The sequence below is a fragment of the Felis catus genome, chromosome A2 (genome assembly GCF_018350175.1).
Source record: "Felis catus isolate Fca126 chromosome A2, F.catus_Fca126_mat1.0, whole genome shotgun sequence".
Taxonomy (NCBI): domain Eukaryota; kingdom Metazoa; phylum Chordata; class Mammalia; order Carnivora; family Felidae; genus Felis; species Felis catus.
This window is the reverse complement of record NC_058369.1, coordinates 166,825,866-166,846,299: the sequence shown is the minus strand read 5'-3', so window position 1 is coordinate 166,846,299 and position 20,434 is coordinate 166,825,866.

Genomic DNA, 20,434 nt, shown 5'->3' with positions numbered 1-20,434 from the left:
ACTGTTTTAAAAATCCCAGAGCAAACTCTAATCATGGAGATTCCCAGTAAGAACCTCACCGTCCTCTGCAGAAACACGTCCTCGAGTGTCTCAGAATCATTTTCTCAGCCCACACGCGGACGGAAAGCACAGACTCGGATCGAGGGCAGCTGTCCCCCTACGTCCGCCGTCATCAGCTGCCTGCCCGCCACCCCGCTGATGGTGGGAATGCCGGCACCCTGCACAGGAGCCATCCTGGAGTTAAAGCCATTTTGCAACAGAGCACATCTCAAAGACTTCTTTGGGGAAACTTCTCAGTCCAAATGAGCTTTCGCTTCTGGATATGCCCCTTCCACACGCCCGCCTGTGACGGGTGAACAACAGCCACGTACACCCAGGCTCTTTGGAGAGGAGGAGGAAGTCAAGGGCATCGCCCACGAAGCAAGCGCTTGCCTGGGAGCTGACGAGAAGACGCTCCTGCGCCATTGACCCTGACCCACACCTGCGCCGCGGCCAGGACGCCAAGGCTAAGGCTTGAGTCTTCCCAAGACATCCTGCATTCCACGTAACACCATCCACCAGAGTCCTACCCCCGGGCAGTTTAATCATTTCTTGAAAACAATGCAAACGAAAAACAAAGTTATTTTGACCAGCTCGGAGGCCGAACGGCCTTGGCTGCTTCGTGGCAGACAATAGAAGAAAGACTGCGCACAGATAGGAAAGAAAACATGATTAAATCACAGAGGTGACGTTAAATCAATAGAAGCAGAGGGAGATCGATGTGCCCTCGCTCTGGGTAACGGCGGTGGGCTCGTGCATACTTTCAGATTGCTCTAAGATTGCTTCCTATTTGAATTGTGCAAAGAAAGAGTTTGGGGGGCCGTGGCGGGGACTGCCGTTTTCCTAAACGTCTGACTCGATTCTTCAAGTACGGTCCTACGCTTCTCCCGTGATCCCGCAGCACGGCCACTCAGTTCCAGCCCTGTGCACGGACGAGACGCCGAGACCAGTAATAATTGCACGGGCAGCTGGGCAATTACCAGATACAAGTTGCTCTGAGCTAGCCAAAAGGAAAATGAAGGAGCTGTCATTGGCCACCGTAAAGGCCGGGCCGGTGGAAATTCAGCCCCTGCCAACAGCTCCCTCCCAGCACGCTGGCCCTGCACCACTTAACACAGTGGACCGGGGGCCCCGGAACCGACTCGGAAGGTTGAGGACGGCGAGCTCGATGAATCCCTGTGCTCACCGAGGAAGCCTCTGCACAGAGCAGAGGGTGCCTGGCTTCTGGCTCCAACTCTGCTACCCAGCTGATGACCCTGAGCCTCCTAAGCTCTCTGGGCCTTAGTTCTTTTCGTCTGTACCACGAGGCAGCCGGAGCCGATGATCTTAACATCTTCTTTAACCTCCAAAATGCCCATTCTAAGACAACTGTGCTAAAATTCCCGTGAATCATCTTTGCTCGGTGGTAACCAAACTAGGGCCGCGAAAGCCGTTGGGAAAGTTTTCAAGCACTCTGGGCGAATCATACCTAAACAGTGTTAAACATGCCTAAATAGAATGTTTTACCAGTAAAGAAAATACACACACAGCATAAGCTGTATCCTGCCATCGATCTGAGCACGGGACAGTGGCAGGATATGGCCACGGGCTTGCATTTGTTATTAATAGGAAGGCTGAATTTTCAGGACAAAAATAACATTATCCTCTGAACTAAGGAAATGGGAAGCTGTAAATAGAACATATGCAATGGCCAGCTGAGAGGACAGCGTATCTGACTTGCTCTTCCAAAGATTTCACCCCTCAGGAATCGGCGACCGGGCTGGACAAAAGCGCTCCCGACTCCAGTCTGGGGACCCGGAATCTGGCAACGTGAGGCCAGGAAACAGAAAAGAGATTGCCAGGGGTGCACGGCTGGGAGGGGTGGGAAGAGACAACACGGGGAAGCGCCCGTGAGCGTCTCCCCGGTAGCAAAGGATGGGGGGCCGGGCAAGGACGTGGGGCGTCTCCCGCCCGGGGCACCGTGAGATCTGCAGCCTTCGGCCCGAATCCTCCCAGGCACCCGATGTGCTCACCTGCTCCCCGGCTGCTGGAGCCCAGAGTCCCAGAAAGGGCGCCGGGAGGTCGACCGCCTCCACCCGGTCAGCTCAGATCACTCTTGTGCCCATCCTCGCCTGGTTTTAAACCTTTCTGGCGCTCTGCGTGCTCTAGGCCAAGGTGTCCACGGGCACACGTGGATCAGTTTTCCACTTGTAATACTTCTCAAAAATGCGGTATTTTGTGAATGACAAGCTAGCGTCCATCTGAGTGATTCTTTTACTTATTTGCTTTAAAGAGGTCTCTTCAAATAATAGTTCCAATTTCACATTTCTTTTTAGGGTCTGTTACGGGCTGAGCTGTGTCCTATCAAATCCATGTGCTGAAGTCTCAACCCCAGGACCTCAAGACGTGACTGTGTTTGCCAGGGCTCTTTACACAGGTAGTTAAGGTCAAACGGCGTCAGGGGGTGGCCCTGATCCACTGTGGCCGGTGTCCTTATAAGAAGAGGCGTCAGGATACAGACACACAGAGTGACGACCGTGTGAGGACACGGGGAGAAGAGAAGAGAGAGGTCTCAGGAGGAACCAGCTCTGTGAGACCGTGATCTTGGACTCACAGCCTCCAGGACTAGGACAATCACCTCCTGTTGTTTATGTGCCCCCCCCCCCACTTTGTGGTGGTCCCAAGAAGCCAACACAGGGAAAGCAAATAAAACCGAAGCATTCAGGAAAGAGCAACAGGGCTAAGTGGATGGACTGTCAGGTGGCTGGGCACAGGTAAGGCAGCTTACTCTCCCCGAGGGTGGGAGCCCAGAGACCCACCGGCCAGGCAGCCTCCTGCCCGGGAAAGCAAGCCCCCAAAACGCTCTCTGTGCAGCTCAGCCGGGACATGCTTGGCATGCCACATGCTCCGAGGAGAGGATAGCGTGGCAGGCGGGGGACGGCGTCGTGAAGGAATTGGCTGTGTGCTGCCTCCGCAGCCTGCGAGATGGGACAGAGACAGACACCCAGGGAACGGCACTCCAGGCCACAGACACAGGCTGCCATGTTGAGTCGCACAGGAGAGGCAGGTCTGGGGCACAGAGGGTGCCTGGGTCCACCGCGGGGCACAGGAGAAGGCGGCGTTGGGAAAGATGGCCAGAGACACCTCTGGAAACGGAGGCTATGCATTCAGAAAGCACTTCGCTGAGCAGGAAAGTGTTCTCAAAACTGTCCGTCTCTATCTGGAGACCAGATCTCTCTCCCCTTCGCTCCTGCCAGGAGAAGACACGGCCTGAATCAATACAGAGTTTTATTAAATTCAAAGATGTCTTGTAGGGTCCCTCAACGTACTTTCAAGGGAAAGGAGAGGTCTGGGGAGCCCCGAGCTCAGGAAGATGGACCCACTCCTGGACTGCCTCTGGCCGTGCGTGGAGGCAGGACCCCACGGGCAAGGTCACCAGCCCCCTGGAGTGGCCCCGCTCCGGACCGGGGGACCCGGCCCACCCACTCTGTGACCTCACCGAACCCCGATAAGATCACAGCCCTCAGGCGCACCTTCTCGGAACTTTCCCTGCAAAACCAGAGTTAATGAATACAGCGCGGAGGGACAGAGGCCAACAATGGCGGTCTATTCTCCCCCAGCTGTGCATGAACGACTCCGTGGAACATCTAGAAAACAAGTCATGCCTGTGCAGCGAGGGGGGCTAAGGCCTGCGGGCTCTTTTGCTGGTTCTTTCCGTGAGCTCAGGGGCCCTATAGTAGGTGTGAGACAGCCTGGGACCCACGAACCACCGCATCCAGCAAACTCTGGGCCTCTGAGACCCTCAGAGGAGACTTTGACCCACGACACCCCCAGGGGTGAGGCTCCTCTTGGAAATGGAGAAAGGTTTCACATCAAGCTAAATTCATTCTATAGGTCAAAACAGAGAGCCTGGGGGCCCCTCGCCCAGATAACATCCAGCCTTGAGTCAGAAGCGCCTGGAAGGCTTAGTTCATGCTCTCCCTGAGGGCAGGCAACACACCTTTCTCATCTTTGTGCGTATATTGTCTCACAAAGAAAATGTTAATGACACACCTGCTGGTTGAATGAGTGAATGAATGAATGAACCGTGGTGTGAATGGGGAGGGCCAAACAGGTGCTCGCCCCCAAAGCGCATGGAGGGCAAAGACTGGAGAGCTTTTCCTGGGAAGGGCACATGGTGAGTATCTCGGGCTTTGGGGGCCGCGAAGCGACTACTCACTAAGCCACTAAGTGACTCGGCCACAGTCACTATGGAAACACCCGAGCATGGCTATGTTCCAATAAAACTTTATTTCTGAACACTGGCATTTGCACTTTGTATAATTTTCACACGTCGCGGAACAGCGTTCACCTTTTAATATTTTTTTCCAATCATTTAAAAGCGTAAAAACTGTTCTTAGCTCAACAGTCACAAAAAGGCAAGGGTCTAGCCGGGTCTGCGAACCTCTGATCTAGGGTGTGGCTGGAGGAGACATCACGAGATCCGAGGTGCCCCGCAGAAGAAGGGGTTCTGAGTCGCACTTTTTATTCCACAAATTCCTGTGAGCAACACAGAGCCTGGACCCAAGCTGCAGCCTGAGGCCACCTCTGGGGCCAAAGCCACTGCCGGGGCCCAGGACCACCCCCCGTAGTGCACACGAGTGAGAGATAAGTTTCATTGTATCACATTACTGAGATGTGTGAGGTTGTTTGTTACGCAGAATAGCCTTGTCTATCCTAGCTGATACAAGCTCCGGTTTTCAAGTTTTCAGCTTCAGAAACGAATGCTGACGGACTGAACACCATGGAAAGGAGGCTGTCCACACTCACACTGCTTCCCATCACTCCTGAGCGACAGCCGACAAAGGTGTTGCTGTCTTCAGCTCTTCTTCCTCGCCTTTGTGAATTTGTTTTTCCACCAACTCTAGAAGCGTTTCTTGATTTGACCAGAGTAGCAGCCAATGCATCTATCCCTTCCCTCTCCTCCGCTCTCCCTATCACTTTTACCAATTACGATTTTATTTTTACACGGTGAGGAACACTGACATCGGCATTCCGTCTTGAAGCCATAATTAAGTCTTCTGGGCTTTATTCCTAGGTTGATTCTAGAAGATAAATAAAAGTTCTTAAAACATTAAGTGCATTTATGGGATTATGACTGTATGAAGATCGCTAACTCAGAGAAGTGGTGGGGCTCCGTTTTATTCTCTGAGGGTCCTCTGCCGCCCGCGGGAGAATGTTCTAGCCTCGAGGCTGCAGGCCAGAATGGAAAGTCATTATTCTGAATTTCTGTGAGAGGTCCATCCAATTGTGAAGGCCCCCTCTCTCGTGAGCCTGCTGCCTGTGTTCCCCATATTCTCCGCAGGGCTGGCACGGGGTAAGATGATGGGTTTTCCCAGGACAGACTGACGAATCAGCCCCGCTTCCCAGCTCTGCTCTCCCGCCGTCCGCATCTGGCCCACCCCGAGCTCTGCCAGACTTACTTTAGATCTTACAGAGATTTGCTGAAACATCTTATCTCCTGTCATTCCCCCTTCTGATCTCTTCATAAGGGCTGATTCCTTCTGTTTTTCTCCTTCTCCCCTCTTTCAGCAGCGTCTGATGCTGGCGGGGAGAAGCGAGCACCCAGCTGGCTAGTCTTAGACATCAGCTTCTCTCGCTAAAACAAGTTCCACTTAACTACTAAAACATAACTGTATACACGAACGCAGGGAAAATGAAACACAAAACGTGTCGGTGACATAACCCAGAGAGCAAACCCGACAGATCATCTCGGCTGGTATGAATTTATACAGGAAGACTCCCCACCCGGGTGTGCAGGAAACACATTCGGTGCTGGGCATGTTCCTCTGGGCCACCACCTCCCTCCCGGCCGTGCTGGACAGCTCCACGCCCCTGCCCGGCCTCCTCCAGCACCTTCCAGGCTTCCCCTGACTCTTTTCCCTGAAAGCCAGGGGGTATCAGCTGCCCTGTACCCACAGGGGAAGCCATCGGTGGACAAATGCCCACCTCCCTCCCTGCCAAGGGGCAGCTCTGGGGTCATTCCCACCCTTTTAGGGTGGAGCCCTTCCTGACCACCAATAATGCCCCACAGACTCTCCCGTCTCCTCTGCACACGAGGAGCACTCCTGATTCCAGGGACCACTTTCCACGTGAAAACTTTCTCCCAGACTCTCATCCCAGGCTCTGCTCTGATGACAGGCGCACCAGACAGGGCGAACCGTGCCCTCTGGGGGACGGAGCATCTGTTTATCCAGAGGTGCTGACACTGTCAGATGGCTGAGGTCAAGAGTGCAGACGGCCTTTGGAGCTGGGGGAATAGTCCTGGGGGGGCGGTCAGAACAACTGGTTGTGGGGACCCTCGGGAGAGGCCCCAGAGGGTGGGCAGCGAAGAGAGCAGTGAACATGAGGAGGGGGGACCCCGCCCTTGCTGGGACCTAACACAGCCATCGATCTCCAAGCATCCAAAACATCGCCTGGGAGGGACATCGCCCTTTGAAACCATTGGTGAGTGCCTCAGGTCAAAGGCATGGTCAGAGCTCCTGTGCTGAGACCCCAGGAGGAGGGGGTGGGCAGCGAGGGTGGGGCTGAGAGGTGAGGGGTGGCTTCCCCCTGAATGTCTACAAATTCGTGGGGTCTCCTACGCGTGGACCTCCCAGGACGGCCGGGGGACGGGGCCAGACCGTGTCCCGAGGATCGTGTGACAGCCCGAGAGGTCCAAGAGCAAGGAGGTGGAGAGAACCGAAGAAGGCCACCCACCAAAACGAGTGGGCGAGTGGAGAGGCCTTCTGATGGTCTGCGCAGCTCGCCGCTGGGACGGCAGCGTCGGCCTGGGTCTGTGCGGGTCGCGTCTCTCTGAGAAGCAGAGCCCAGAGCCGTGGCCGTTCCCGATAAGGATAAAAAGCTGAGGACTGACTTTGACATATCTGGGGGTGCTTGCTCAAAGCTTTTAAAAAGTGTTTTCTCTCCTGAAAAGGCCCCCACGTACGGAAGGCAGCATTTTAAAGACAGGTGTATGCCGAACCCCAAGGTCAGTGCGCCCCGGGAGCAGTGGGCCTGTGTGTCATCACACACGAGCGTCCGGGGGTTCAGGCTCCCGTCACTGACGGGGAGGGGCCACCGGGCGAGCACTAGCCGGGTGCCAGGTGGCCCGTCTCATAAACGTCCAGCCGCCCTGCGGGGTTCGCGCTGATGGGCCCGCTTTTCAGAGGACGAAACCCACACTCGGGCAGCACGGATCCTAAGTGTCGGGCTGGAATTCAAGCAGGTTGGCCCCGGGACACGGTCAGAATGAAGAGTCCCTGAAATGTGAATTTGAAAAAGCCACGTCCCTGCGGCTTGCCAGGACGACCCCCAGAGGGTGCAGAGTTGTGTGCATGGAGCCGTCCGTGCAGGAAGGACCCCCGGGGGCTCTGGGGAGGGACACCATCGGACGATGGCCAAGGCAGAGCCATCCGAACGCAGGGCCAGCCCTCGGGAGCTGGAGTCCCCCACAGGGAGCTGGCAGAGACCCCGGCCGGGCCGCCATTGGGAAACCGCACGGGCCTCTGGCGGCCTTCCAGAAGGGCAGGGCCGCGCCCTTTGGGTATCATCATGGCGCTCAACCCAAGAGTCATTTCAAGCTGAAGTTTGCCTTGTGGCCTCTTTTAAACTGCAAACAGAAGCTTCCGGTGCAGCGGTACGTAGCCCCGTGCATCGTCACGAGAAGGCCCCCATCGCGAAACAATGACAAGGAGAGTGATCGACGGACACATACCGAGAGCGAGAAGTTTACGCGGGGCTGAGACCGTGGCAACAGCAAAGCAAATGTCCGCGTTCTTGAGAATAGCATCCTCATTTATAAAGTATGAGTAATAAAATCAATACCGCGAGATTGCGCGAGAGCAGGGTGCAGCATGGCCTCCTGGCCCAGGGACAGGTGACCAGATAAGAACGTTCTGTATTCTTTCCACTAAGTAAATACATGCCCCCCGGGCTCCCACATCCCCCCAGCGATGGCCGTGGGGGATGTTTTCTCTAAGTGAAGGTGACGAGATCGCAAATAGGTGAGAATAATGCCTCCTCACTAATCACCCAGTATCGTGGCTGCTCAACATTCAGTGTTTGTGGCCTGGTTGATGATTGCCTTTCCTTTAAGGACACCTGAGCTCGAGTACGTGAGCAGGAAGCCCGTGACCCAGGGAAGTAATGAACGAGGCGGGAAGGGTTCTCTCCCCCGGGATGGGACGCGGGGAGCCCCCCACGCACCTGAGGAACGTGGTGCTGATGATGCCATTGCCGTGCTGACGGTGGCCGCGTGAGCCGACGAGGGAGACCTGGACGTGTGCGGTGGCCCCCTGTTCACCATGTGTGTTGGGGATACACCTGCGGGCGACAGAGACAGAGAAACGTGTTGAACAACGCATTCCCTGCAGGGAGGGCCAGCAGAGGGGCAGCTCTGGGTCCTGCAGGGGCGACGCACTTACCGAATCGGAACCATCACTCAGAGCACGGGCTGTACTGTAACCTCCCACTGGTGGCCGGGACGACACTGGGGCTCAGGTCCCTGCCTTGCCTCTCCCGGCCCGGAGACCCAGAGCCCCGCCATCCACACGTGGGCGACCCCTGGGCCTCCCACCCCCCCATCCCCGTCCGGCCTCCTCACTGCAACCTGTGCCAGGGCCTCTGTGCCCAGAGCACACGACCCCGATCCCAGCTTCTCTACCGGGCCTGTGTGGCGGGGAGCCCCCGAGGGCCCTGCCGATGATTGGAGAAGGCCCATCAGTCTGCTGCTTCTCCACAGCTTTGGGGGGTGGCACCAGCTGCCGCTCTCAGGGCACCTTGAGGAACCCGGCGCCCATCGGAGCCACCCCGGGGGGGCCCTCGTCCAGGCCGCTCCTCCGCCGCCCCTCGGTGGGCGCATAAGACATAGTCTCAGTGATGGAGCTGTGCCTTGGCAGGCCCGCGACGGGGCTGGCTGCCAAATGCTCTCCCAGCAGAAGGAGCCGTTTTGCAGGAAAGAGGAGAAAAGATTGCAAATATGAGCTGACGTCAGCTCTGTCTTTGGAGACTCAAAGTTGGGAGCAGGATGAGGTCATCCATCCTTCTGAATTCTTTCCCTTCCCTGGGACAGGAGGAGCCCTAACCCAGGGCCTGTGTCCCAGGTTTCCTGAGCAGGGAGTGCCGGCAGGCCCCGGGGTCTCGGGTGGGGAGGGGCGTCGGCTGCCCCTGGACGCGGAGCGGCCGCTCTGGACCTCCCGTGGCCGTGTGCTGCCTAAAAACAGAAGCCTTCGAAACAGGCTGCCTCCTGGCGGGGCTGAGCGGATGGCCCGGCTCGGAGGGCCCGCAGAGACCCCCGCAGCCCGGCCACCCAGCCGGGCTCCCTTGCCGCTGGTGTCCCATCCGCCACACCGGGGACACGGGGACAAGCCGCGCAATCTTCCCGGTTTCCCCGTGAGGAAGCTGAGCCCCTGAGAGAAGAAGGCTCCCACACTCAGAATCAGCAGCAAAGACATCAAACCACAGACGGGTCACCCCAGGGGAGAGCAAGGGGAGCCCACTGTCTGCACGGGGGGGGCACGGGGTCAGCGCTCCAGGCGCTCAGAGACAGAAGCAGGCAAGCCGGCGAGCCAGGGTCGGTGCAGCGGCATGGAGGGGGCCAGCGTGAGAGGCAGACCCGAGTGCCAATCCCCAGTCCTCCTCTTCCTCCGTGTGTGACCTCGGGGACAACACTCACCCTCTCTGAGCCTGCTGGGCCTCACCCATGACATGGAGGTAATAGTAACTCCTTTAGAGCCGCTTGAAGCCTCCAATGACCACGGCGACGCTAACACTCAGCTGAGAGGCTCTGGGGGCTCTTTACGCACTGCCCACAGGAGGTCTCCCATCCCGGCAGCGGGAAACCGAACAGAGAGGCCAACTGGCCCCAGACAGGGGCCGCCCCAGGGCCCGCACCCTTCCGCTGAGCCAGTGACCGGTCTGACCCAAGTCCAGCCTCGGGGCCAAACCTCAACAGCAGAGGACGCTCGTGACTGATGGAAAATGTCCGGGGGACATTTGGTTTGTGATCCGCGCACACGCAGCACCTGGGGCGTCGTCCCGATGCCACAGGTTCAGGGCGATGAGTCCTCGGTGGGCACCGAGGAGGAGTTCGTAGAATATGCAGGTGAGCCCCGACCCACAGACTGTGCACTCGGGGAGCACAGAGCTTCAGTGTGGACACGCTCTTGGGACCAAGCGTTTCCAGTGCTAACGCGTGGGCTCGCTCACCAAAACCCCCACAAAGCCAGGCACAGGCACCGTAGCAAGAAGGGACTTGGCTGATCCGTGAGCGCCTTACCCTTACTGCCGGGATGGGGGGGGCGGTGTGTGGCCCAGAGAGGCCGTGGGGTGGCCCAGGGTCACACAGCAATCAGCGGCCAAGCCCGTCCCTCAAGCTCCTTCCTCCATCCCACTGCCGTGGGGGCCAGGACCCCGCTGGATCTTCCCCCTTGGAACTGAAGGCTGGCGGGCAATCTCTTCCTTGCCCTGTCTCTCCAGGCTCTACCGGAATGAGAGTCCAACAGGCATGGCATGTTTCCAACCTGGGCATCGGACGCGCCTGAGTGCAGTCCCGACCGAGCGGAGCCAGGTGGACGGGCCGAGAGGGGGCCTCGGGGGGCGGGGCGCCGCTGGGCCGCAGGTGTGCCCCCGCAGGTGTCTGTGCGGGTGCCCGACCCCTGCTCAGATAGACACTCAGGCGGCCAGAGGCTCAGGGGGGACCAGCCCCAGGCTGGAAGCCACACCCCCATTGCCTTCCGTCCCAGAAGTTTCAATGGTGAGGTTTTCTACTTTACCAAAGGATGATCCACAGGACTGGCTTGGATCATAAGGGCCCTCAAATCTGTCAGGGCCGTCACTCGATTTATTTAAAACCGCCTCGCAGGTGACTTTGCGGGAAGCTGAAAGGCGGCCAAGTGAGGTAGGTAATGAGAACCGTGCGTTCTGCCCTCCCGTGTCTGCTTCCAAACACCATGCTCACACTCTGCGTTGTCCCCCAGGCTCCGAAAGCGCGGGGGGGGGGGGTGCTGTGTGTCACTTGTTAATGCGGGGGCCACATCCAAGCGTCTGGTACGTTCTTAAGAAGTCGCCAAACATACAAATTCTGCGTCTGCTCCGCACAGAGCTGCAAAGCGGTAGGTGCCTTCACTGGAGGTCGTGAAGCCGGGTCTGCGGTCTCAGGGGGCGCACGGCCCAGCAGGAAGGACAAACACGCGGGGCCCCACCATGAGGAGGGTGTCGCGCTTCGCACGTGCGGCCCCTGGCCCTGGGTGACGCTCTTCAGGACGCCACGAGTGGGGAGCAGACCTCCCAGGGCATCCGGTCCGGCGCCGACGTGGACGTGGATGGAGTGTCACGAAACGGCATGGGGACAGTGCCACGTGGCTGCAGCCGGGGAAAATAGCCAAGGCAGAAAGTGGCCAAGTCCGCGTCCTCAGTGGAGGGGACAGATGTTTCCTCCCAAAGTCCCGAGGCTCTGAGCCCGGCAAGGGCAGCAGGCAGACCCCCGGCTGGAACGTCACAGAGTTTCTAGGCAAGTCTTCCTGGAACAGAGCTGACGGAAGCTCTGTGTGCCCAGGCTGAAGTCCACCCGTCCCCCTCCTAATCTGTCAGTCAGCTTGGGATGTCAACGGCTTTAAAGGCCCACCTCCCGCCAAGGACAGGCAGCGCCGGCCTCACATCCACACCCACCACTTCCCTAGACCTGCCGTGAGAGGAGGCTGGAGAAAGCACTGGGTCCTTCGGACGGGTCCCCAGGCCTGGCCGATGCCCCCGCACATGGGGCAGAGCAGAGCGGGAGGGGAGGGCCCCAGGGGCACCCAGTCCGCCAGGCTGACACCCACTGGACAAGACCTGGGGTGGCTCTCGTGGGGACCCGGGGAGAGAGACGGAGGGAGAAGGGGGACGGTCGGGGAGAGGGCAAGGTGAGCCCCAGGCTTAGTGGCTGCTAGGGTCACATAAGTGACAGAGCCGTCCTCTGAGAAGAGCCTGGGCTTCCTGCCCAGCTGGGCTGCGGTTTAAACCCTGGGCACCCCCCCGCGGGAGGCCGGGCAGTTAGGGTTCCCCGGGCCCAGCGTCCTTAGTTATAAAGTGAACAGAGCAATAACGGCCAGCTAGGGTATGAAGATCATGCACACGGAAAGTCGTGACAACAGTCATTCCCTCAAAGGGGAGGCCGTTCGCTCGCAGGGGCAAGTATCTGTGTCCAAGGAGCCTTCAGAACAAACCAGAACAGACCGTCCCCCGAGATACCGTCCCACCCAGGCGCGTGCAGGGGGGGTGCTGGGGTCTCCAGCCACCCCGAGCCTTTGATGTAAGCGCTTTACAGGGTCGCGCATCACGCGTCTCCGAGAGCAGGCCTCGCCCGGCTTGTTGGGTCTCAGAAGTGGAGTCACGCTGGAGGACACGGTTAGGTGACTTCCTTCAGAGGTCCTCAGACTCACAGAAGGGAGAAAGCGGAGGCAGGCCCCGCTCTGTGTCCTTCCGGGCTGCGTGCGCCCCCAGCGCGGAGGCGGGCCCACGATGCGGGCGCGGGACGCCCGGGACCCTGCAGTTAATCATTGACAGGAGCATGCGGCCCGGGGACCGTGCCCGGGCCTGTCTCCGTGTGTTCAAGGAAGTGGCCAGGAGGAAGCTGTGGGCCCAGGGAGGGACAGTAGCGGGAACTCAAAAATAGTTTTCATTCCTCCGCACACACAACAGCCGCCGGGTGAGTGGCCTACAGCACATTCCTCGCGCTGGCCGGGCCGCCAGGACCCAGGGGCGAGGGAGCCAAGGGAGGGGGCCGTGTGCCTCCCAGCGGCCCTCCCTCCGGCCCTGCCACTTCCGAGTCCCCCCCCCTCCCCGAAGCGTGGCCAGTGCCACTGGGGGGCGGCCGCGGCAGCCGGCTCCCCGGCCTTCCCGGCTGGCCAGGTGCAGGGAGCGGGCAGGTGATGGAGGGGCACCAGCACGGGGCAGGCCAGCGCACAGGCCCTCCCTTGTCCAGCCCCTCCGGGGCCTCGTCCTGGCTCTGGATCTTTCCTCCCACATTCCCCACGGCGCTGACCCCCAGCCGGGTTTCCTCTCCTGGGCAAATTAGAGGGGCTGAGTCACAGCCACTCAGCACTGCCCTACAGGTGCCACACGCCCTCAGCCTACGACCATGCCAGACGTACCGCGACAACCCGTTTATGTCCCTCGAATCAAGGCCTTCATTCAACACCCGTGGACTGAGCACCAACCCAGGACGGGGCTCCAGACGAAGGCCTGACAGAGGAAGCAGGCCTGGGCCCCGCCCCGCCTTGGGGCACAGGGCTCGGCGTAGACGTACAGCCACCTGTGTGGGACACAGAGCCCCTCACGCGTGGTCCCTGCGCCCTGCGGACCCTGGGCTGCCGTTCACCCGCGGTCCCTGCAGCACGGAGGTGCGTGCCCGGGGAACAGGGGGGACCCGAACAAGCCCAGTGACTGTGCCCTCTGGACACGCGTCATTATTTCCCCTCCAAGAAAATCTCTCATGTGCCACCACCGTCCCTCGAGTGGGATTCCAAACATCGGCTCCACGGACAGCGGACGTGTGGCCAACCCTCTGTCCCACCGCCAGCGAGCCTGGGCACCGCGTGACCCACCCACACGGGAGGGGCCGGTGTGGCCACCGCACCCGTGCTCTCGCTCCCTCTCTTCCAGCACCTTCTCCCTGCAGCCTCCACTCAGCTCGAGTTGGTCAACCTTCCTGCTGCTCTGACATCTGGCCCTGAGGCCCTGACTCCCCTCGTGGCTGGCGCAGCTCCGGCCCTGTTCTCGAAGCAGAGGGAGAGCCCTGCGCCCCACACCCACCCCTGCGTCTCCCGCGTCCTGCACTGCGGCACAGACACGGAGCCAGTACTCGGTAAACACTCGTGATGGGGGAGGAAAGGGCTGAGGTGTGACCGGTTTCCTGACACGCCACATCACCTGGGAGAGAAAGGACATTGTTCGGCGAGGTTTGTACACACAAAGATAAGGGAGAAGAGAAAGGCCCTGCGGCCATATTTCCCCATCCTATTGCAGATGATTTCACATCAAAATGGTGGTAAGGAAGGGGCATCGCGCCCCAGACAGAGCGTAACCTTGATGGGACCGCTGGAATCCGAGCACATCGCCGAAACTCACCCCTTCGCTCTCGAGGTGGAGTTCTTCAGGGAACACAATTAAAGGGTTTTCTCAAGACTGAAGGGAAGGGTCAGTCCCCGCCCGCGAGTGGCGGGTGCGGGGGCAGCGTCTCTCCAGGGGCCGGGGGCTGCTAGTGAGCCAAGGGGTCGTGGACACACAGCGCTTGGCTCTAGAGACAGAAGCGAAAACCAGACCAGTCCAAGTCCCTATCACACCCCTTAGTGACACGGCCAGGGGGAGGGGCCCATCACACACCTTGCGGTCCGCCGGGAACCGGCCCCAAATGGACCAAGCAGCAAAAATCCAAAGTAACTTCAGGCAGAAGCCAGCCTGCGAGACCTGACAGAAGAGAGTGCACATGGGAGGTGATTCTGTGCCGGTACCTGGTCAAGAGGGCAGAACATTTCAGCATGCGAAGAGCCCAGAAGGAGGCCAAGAATGATCCTTGGCCGGCAGGTGGCCATGTGACCTACATCCCGCTCCGGAGGCCCCGGGCTCCTGCCACCAAAGAGGAACGGGCACCCACACGGGCGAAGATGGACCACAAAACGTGGGCCTTGCCTCTAGTGCCCGTGACCAGGGCCCGGACCTCCCAACGGGGTCTGCCCCTGCCCTGGGCTCCCCCTCCCACTGTGCATTAACATGGCTTTGCTCCGAACTCGAAACACAGTTTTCAGATGTCCTCCGAAGTGACCTGTGTGTGTCCTTTAGGGGTGAATTTCATTTTTGGAAAAACCAGAAGCCAAGTGTGTGACAGGGGCCGGAAGAAGGGCCGGGCTTCCCCGGGGCAGCAGCTTGGAAGGAGATGCACCCGTCGGCACGTAAGCAGCCGAACGCGCCGAATGAGGAAAGATCTGTGTTCTTTCCCTGCTGAGGGTGTGTGGGGGCGGGTGCACGCGTGTGTGCGCGCACCTGTGCGTGTGTGTGCGTGTGCGTCACAGTTTGAGGCCTGGTCGGGTTAATCGACTCCCAAGTGAAGGCACTTGGGAATCTCACTGTTTCAACGTACCTCGTAGTCCATCACTTTGAGGAGCGAATACACTTCCAAATGAGTAAATCTCAGCTCTGCTTAAATTAGATCTTACCTGAGTCGGGCCGAAATGCACGTGCGTCTAAAACGCACTTGGAGCATCTGTGGCCTCTAAGTGGGACACTGGTCACAAGTTCCAGTAAACATCCAGGTTCATAAGACCCAACGGGAAGCGGGCACAAGCCTCTGCGAGGTCAGAGGGTGGGTGGCGGTCCGGCTCCTGAAGACTTCGCGATTCCTTCCGACATCACACGGCCTGCCAGGGACGCCCCACGCGCCGAGGGCAGATTTACCCTGTGGGCCCCGCCATACTTGGGGGTTAGAAGCCAGTGCGTGTCTCCAGATGGACTTTATCTGAGTTCAGGGAGCAGCCCCCATGTGAACAGGCACATTGGCCAAGTGGAAATCCCAGCCCTTTGTATATTTAGTCAATGAGTGCAGATACGATTTCCTCTTTAACAGCACAACGGATGCCATCATCAAAACAGTCCTGCGGCGGTGACGGTGGGTGCCCGAAGGGCAGGCCAGACGCGGTGCTGGGCACCTTTCGGGCTGAAAGTCGGCCGGTGGGTCTGGCTCTGCCGAAGCCGACAGAGCAGCGGAGTTAATGACTCGGTTTCACGTATTTGCATAGCTTCGTCCAGATTACTGCCATTTAGATACACTCAGCCCAGAAATGCTGACTCCGGAGAAGTCTGAGCCACACTTGGGGTTTCCCGTATCTTCACTGTAATTTTATAATAAACCATCCATACTGTGTCTTAAGAGTTTGACTCCCAGCACAGCAGTGAGACGTAGCCCTGCGTCTGACCCGACATCCCGGACCTCAGAACATATAGGGGAGCCTCTCTGCCTCTCGGGGACATGGAGATTCACGGCCAAGGCCCCCACCTCCCAGCCAGTTTCGCAGCCTCCCGCCAAAGAGCTGGGGCCCAAGCCTTTTGGTTCTTAAGACTATGTCGAAGTGTTACGTACGTGGCACAATCACGAGAATGAAAATGGTTTACTCGTTGAAACTCGACTTTGCAAAATCACAGATCTATAACGGTTTCCACAGGCACCCATGGCCACAAAACCCAAATCACCGAACCAAACAATTATCCCCGAAAACGTTCTCACTCGATACCGAATCATCGCTATCGTATGCGCTCACTTACTTTCGCCATCTGACCTCACTCGGCAGGGGTGCTGGAGGCTTAAGCGAATTTCACGGGACGTAAGTTTAACATCCAGGGATAGATCCATATTGTGTTATATGTAATATATATTACGTCCATTAAGCAATGGTTTTCTCATTCAGGTCATTGAACTTCAAACCTTTATTACAGCTAACAGTTCAGAAAACAGCCAGAGTCAGTCTAGTTCCAGCCCCGGCATCGGCCAGCTCGGTTCCCAGAACAGCCGTTTGTGCAGAAGCATGGCTATGAGATGAACCCCAGTCTCCGCTCTCAGCCGCCAACTCCCGGACGCCCTGATGCCTTCCTTGTAACCGAGTTCACCCCACTGTGGACGACGAAGGACGGGCGGGGGTTCAGGGAGGTCTTGTGTGAGAACGTCCGTCGGAAACAAGCCAGTGGTCACCATATCACCAGAACGGGCACCGAGCGGCCTCGGTTTTCCGACCAAGTCTCCTATATGATGATTGTCTCACTGACACCCGTCCCTGCACACGATCGATGCGCGTACGGCCCCGGGGGTAGTGAAAACACATCCGTCTCACCCCAGTGGCAACCTTTCATGACGCCATGGGGCCCCCCACGCTGCTTGCCGACCCCCGTCCCTGTCTCAGGCAGGACTAACCTAACGCACGGCCCCTTTAAACACCGCCTGTGTTTTCTGCAGCCTGGGGGTACCTGCCTGGGGCCTGGGGGTACCTGTCTCTGAATCGGTTTCCCGAGCCGCCTGCCGGCGTCTGTCTCCAGCTCGTCCCAGCCCAGCTCTGGCTAAGAAGGCTGGTCACCATGCGGTGTCCCCGAGAGCCCTGGAAGGGGCTGGGACGTCAGCGCCCACACGCCGGGGTGGGGGGGTACACCGCCTTGCAGGGAACTCAGGACTGATCTTCACCTCCGTGTCAAACCGCTTCTCGACTCACCGCGTTGGATGGAAATGTTTCTTAAAAGCATTACGTTTCCCTGCTCTCTTGAAGGCGGCCTGGAACAAAATGCACCTTCTCCGGGAGGCCGAATCCCACTTCGCTGAGCTAACGGCACGGCTGGAGCGCTTCCGGCTGCGGGCTCCCCTCAGGGGTCCCCCGAGCCGTGCACCCCCAGCCCTGCGCCTGGCCCAAGCGCCTCGCTTCTCCGCGTCCTCCCGTGCCGCCCTGGCGTCTGGCCCCTCGGGACGCCAGCCCTCAGGAATCGCTCCCCTGCCTTTCGATGCCTTATTTCTAAACGTGCTGGATGCTTCCAGCCGGAGAGCCAAGCGAGCGGGACATTCGAGAGCGAGCAGACTGCAGGGGAGGGGGCCTCGGAGCCCGTGTCCCTGTAGCGTTGAGCACGGACCGATGGCTTCTGTGTTGGGGGGCAGAGTCCTTTTTCCCTCCTCTCGCGGTTGCCGGACGTGCTGTGGATGAACAGAGCTGCCATGCAGGCTGGTTCTGCACAGGCAAACACTTGATGTGTTTGGGAAAGGCCGAGACTGGGAGAAATTGCATCCGATTATTTTAATCTCCATGGGTGGAGAGGAGCTGCGGACCAGGGAGTAGAAATCCCTGCTCAGCCAAAATAAACAGCAAACCGCGACACTCCTGTCCCGACAGACTCGCCTCCCCGAGTCGTGGGTTACCAGGGCTCCGGGCAGGGATCTGGAACCTTCCAACTCACAGGGGGAGGGTGACCAGCGTCGCACAGCCGGCCCCGTCTCCCCGCCCGTGTGTCCGTGAGGTTCCAGGCTGAGTGCGGGGGCCCGTGGCGTCTGGGGAGGCTCAGGGGTTACGAAGCCGGCGGCCCCGCCAGCACCTCAGAACAGCCCCTCCGAACCAGCCGTGTGTGCGGACTCCAAGGGCCCGACGGCTCGCTCCTGCCGGCCGAGGAGGCGGCCTGGGCGGCAGAAGGAAGGTGCCAGAGCACGCCAGACAGCGAGCGGCCGGCAGCCTCTGCTCTGTCCCAGCCGGCTTCCTCCTGACCGCCCCCAGGCTCGGTTTGCTGCTCTGGGAAATGGGCTGCCAGTGGCCTCCCTCACTCAGTTCGCAGGAAGCCCCACCTGGGCAAAGGAGGTGCCCTGAGAAGCCACAGGCCCCCACACGAGCCGGTGGGGGGCACCTCCCTTCTCAAGCAGGGGGAGCCCTCACGTTGGGCCAGCACGGCACTTACCACCTGGGCCGTCCCTCTGGCAGTGACTCAGGGCGGAGCGAGCGGCCAAACTGGCTCAGCGCAGAGCCTCCGAGGCCCTGACATCCTGGCCAGGCCGGGTCTCCTTTCCTCCCTCCCCGCCCAGTGCCTGGATCCCCAGAGGCACTTAAGAGACGAGACTCTCGGGCCAGCACACTTCAGACCGCTTCCTCGCCTCGGCTCCAGCTCCGCCTCGCACCCAACTCCCCGTGCCACCTGCGTGCTCGGCCGGCACACCCAAGATCTGGGATTGGTGGAGCCCCAGGCGTGCCACTCAGCAGCCCCGGGGTCACCCTGTCCCTCGCGCCCCGGCTGTCTCAGCCCCTCCGCGGGGACTCGATTCCAGATTTACATCCACTGACCTTTTTCCTGACTTTATCCGGTGCACACACGGTCTCACCCTGAGGACCCTCCCGGCTTCCCCTCGATAGACACCCGTTCATAGCAGCACGTGGGGGGTGGAGCGAGACCCGGGTGACAGAACCATGGACAGCTACGACGGGAGCGTGATGTCATTGGACAAGGCAAACTCTGGGCTCCCACCCCCAGACACAGCCGCCCTGGCTCACCGCTGGCCATCGCCACCTGTCCCGGGGGAACCAGAGGCCAGAGGCCAGTGGGAAGGTGAAAGCCAGGCGGGGGCAGGGCTAGACTAAGACGGTAACTTGGACCCCATCCCATGGCACCTCTCCATCGATGGCGTTTCTATCTGTCATGCTGTGAGTCAGGCCTTCCAAGTGATGAACATCCCAGGAGAGAGTGCCAGGTGCTGCTGCTGACCACGCTGAAAGCTCCATGACAGCATCCACCTGCTTGGTGCCCCACCCGGGTCACCGCCGGGGGCGGGGGGGAGGGGCATGGCCCGGCTTGCTCTCCCATCTCTCCGGGGGGCTGGAAAGAAGCCGCCTCCAGCCCCGCCGAGGGTGACCGAACCAGGTGGCGGCATCGGAAGATGAGGCGGGCCGGGAAGAGATCCAGCGTGGGTCCCTTCTCACCTGGAGGCAGGATGGCACCTGGCGGCCGGAGGTGAGCGTTTGCAGTGCGTGCTCGACGTCCTTAGGAGATTCTGGAGTGCGAGACGAGGCCCCACGCTCAAGGCCTCCAGAAGACACCGTTCCCGGTGAGTCGAGATTACTGCAGTATTGAACAGACGAGGCACAGTGCTGTCTCCTGTCCAAACGGCCGTCCCCGTCCAGCGGCTGTAAGGTCCCTCTCTGCCTCACACTCTCTGGTGGGACTATCCACCAAAGGGGTCCCCCCGGATAGGCATCCTAGGCAGGCTGGCAACCCGAACAGGCTTCCCCCTGCATACAGTCGTTGGCCCGGGGATGGTCAGGGGGCCAGGAAAGCCAGCCCTTCAGGGAGATCGCTGGGAATGCGGGGGACCCTCCAGGCCAGCTCTGCCTGGCACCCTCCCTGCCACCAAATGGAGAGCCACCTGGCAAGGGAGTCAACCAAGTTCCAACTGCAACAACACGGTGGATGGAGCTGGGCTGGGCCCACACGCACCTGCCACAAACATTCCAGACCCTGAGTAATTGTTTAAAGGTCCAAAACATATCTGGAAAGGAAATAAAAATAAAGCCTCAGGTCACTAGAAAGAAGAAACTTCAAGCCAGAGCCTTACCCTTGTAGAGTGATGTTGCAAGAGCCCCAGGGGCCACCGGGCCAGTCGCGGGCCCTCGGTTGCTGGGTTCTAACGATGGCTGGGAGGGACTGGAGGGCTGGCCAACGCCGGGATGGAGAGGCAGCCTTGACCCTGACCTGTGGAAGGGCCTCTCTCGTAGCGGAGAAGCTGGAAGGAGATGAGAAACTGATCCACCGACTCAGAGGCGAGAGGAGAATTTGGCTCAGCCCAGTGCTCTGGGTCAGGAAGCACCCACCGCCCCCAGGAGAAACTGGGGACACAGGCCTACCACACAGGCACGTG